Source organism: Apis dorsata, unplaced genomic scaffold (assembly GCF_000469605.1).
Source record: "Apis dorsata unplaced genomic scaffold, Apis dorsata 1.3 scaffold_894, whole genome shotgun sequence".
Classification (NCBI taxonomy): domain Eukaryota; kingdom Metazoa; phylum Arthropoda; class Insecta; order Hymenoptera; family Apidae; genus Apis; species Apis dorsata.
The window spans coordinates 249,543-252,491 of NW_006264009.1; positions in this window are offsets into that span (position 1 = coordinate 249,543).

Sequence of the window (2,949 nt, forward strand, 5' to 3'; positions counted from 1 at the left end):
AAAAAGAAAAATTAGAATCTGTTCTGACAAGATTCTTCGACACTTTTTCAAAAAAAAAAAGCACCTCTCTCTGACGGCCGATAACCGCGATAAACACGCATCGATTAAAAAGAAAAAAAAAAAGGGAGAGAGGATTTAATGCAAATGTATTCCGAATATATTCGTATATCCGTTTCCACGCTAGATTATTTTCCTCTTCTCGCGAGAATAAGCGATTATCGTTCACCAACGTGATATAATTATTTTAAAGTTCACGTCCAAGATTCAAACCTAAGTGAATTCGCTCGAAAGGGGATACGCGAGGCGGGGATTTAAATTATCCCATTGTTACGTGTACTTTTTCACCGGATTCCTCGGTATTATTTCTTGACCTGAATTTCAGCCGAAACCGTTTGCGCCAGCACGAATTTTATCACGCTTTATTTGCTCGAGGGTGCTGAGAAGGCGTAATAAACGTGTGGCTAACGATCACCTCGTTACGCGGCCCACCTATACCAAGTTTTACGAATATTCGTGAAAAGATGGCCCCCTCCTCTTCTGGTCGCATCGCGGGGAAGATATCAAAAAACGTTGTGTTTATTTATTTAATAAAGATTCTCATCGACGTCCTCCCTACGTACCAATGATTTCCATCGATATTTCTATCTCGGGGAGAAAAAGAAAAAAAGGAAAAAAAAAAAAAGAAAAGACGATTATTGGATATGCATATCGGAGCAAAAAGAATTAAAACACTGCACGGCTCATCGAAACTCGTAAAAATTATATTTCCGCGGCAATGAAAGATCGTAAATATTCTGAGGAACTACAGGCGGACAAATGAATCGATACTGATGAAATAATAATCGTTGCTTGCTTGCTTCGAAACAAATAAAATATAAAACATAAAAAAAAAAAGAAAAAAAAGCAGCGGAAAGAAGATTGAACGAGATCGGAGCTAGTTTACAGGAACGAAACAGCGAGGAAAATCCGCATCGAGTTTTTCGTTTGCGAGAGTTTGCCAGAGGCACGATAACTACGTTATCCCGAACACCGGTGGATGTTGGGCAAATTTTCCCTATAGTTATCTGTATGCGGCAGTCGTTGCAACGCCGACGACGTTGACGGTGTTCATTAATTTGGTGAATTAAAAGTAGCAGGGCGTACGTCGAACCCCTAATTCCTACGCCCGTGATTGGTCGTGTGTACAGCAGGGAGTGCATCGTGGCCAGAGTTCGATGCGTTCGGCGAGACCATCCCTCCACACGTACGTAGTATATAACGTGCTACGTGCGCGCCTTTAAAACGTTATTCGGTTGGAACGGTCAGTGATGCGAGAGAATAATGGACAATGACCAATGAAATATTAATAAAAACAAAAGGAAGGGCCGAAGAACGAAGCTTTTGCTGACGGCGGAATAACCGTAACGATTTCTCGTTACAGTCCCTGATATTTCGCGAAAAGAGATAATCCTCGCGTCCCACGTACAAAGCAAGCTTACATTATTTCTCGTCGACAGGGAGGATATATCTTTTGCCGCTTTCTACTTCAAAGACTTTTCCCGGTTAACAAGCTTAACGGGGCGTATCTTGATCGAAATGGAATTATCCGTTAATGCCGCGATATTTATTCATTTGGTAACGCGACAAATTGACGCGTTGGAAACGAGGTGTAAAATATCGATCGCTTCCGATCTCCCGTCAACCGGGGAAAAACGAAAACGACGACGTGTCATTGAATTATTTGGCTGCAAACTGGAAAACACAAAGCCCACTTCGCATGCCAACCCGTGGAAGCTTTTATTCCCCGTGATTCTTACTTAAAAGCCATGCATCGGTGTGCATAGAGGGCGATCAAAGGCAATAGAAGAAGAAACATGCCATCCTCCAAGTGGTATGAAAAGGCGCGTGCAAGGATCCCGTTCGAGAAGGGTGCGAGAGACGCTCGTCCCTTGGGAGGGACTGACTTTGTCCGACTCGACCATCCTTCTGCTTAATGTTACACGGCTCGCGTTCTCTAGATGGAAGAACGTCGCGTAGGTTGCATTGCACCGATATCGCGAAAGATGGTGAAAGACAAGGGGGGGAAAAGGATCGATATACCCGCCACGGTATAAGAAAATATCCTTGAGAGAGAAGCGCGATATTATTTAACTCGTTTTTCTTTTTTTTTTTTTCTTTTTTTGCAAATTCCACGTTTTCCATTTGAATAAAATTTTTTCGAATACGCGTATATCCGCTCTTCTGAACGGTGATCAGAAATTCTATCGTATTTTTATTAAGGGGGACTCGGATAAAATCTGATGCGTTGATATCTTCCAATTACAACAATAACCAGTAACGATAACAATGGGTCTCGCTTCCATCGATTTTTATACAAAATACATACGTTCTTCTTTTTCATCGCGCGCGCATTTCCATTTCCCCATCGAAGAAGGGAACGGTTAAATCGTGTTTCACCGTTGGCATAGGAAATGTAGGTTAAAAAAATAAAAACCCATAAAATCGTCCCGCGAGAGTGCTTGCCTGCGATTCGATTTTTGGCGGGGGATATCGGTGGAGAAAAGAGGATGGAGGAGGAAAGAGTAGTAGCGGCAGTCTGTCCGTATTCCCAGAAAAAGAAAGGCGGCCGAGAGGAGAAGAGGACGAGAAGGGATCGATAGCCGAACACAACGGGGAAAATCCCGATGGAAAACGCGTGGAAAACGCGGATACGTTGCTCTGGCACTCGTCACGAAGGGTGAGAGAGAGAGAGAGAGAGACAGAGAGAGAGAGAGGGGGCAAAAGTCGCGACAGCAGCCAGTCGAGCGATCGAAGGGCGTGGAACAAAACCCAATTAAGTCCGTCGAAGTCCAACTTCCGTCGAGCCGTTACATGGAAAACATTTTCTGGGTGAAACTGGTTAGGCCATTTAAGCTGAGTTCGCGTATAGCATCGACCTTATCGTCTCTGAATACTTGATAAAAAAAATTG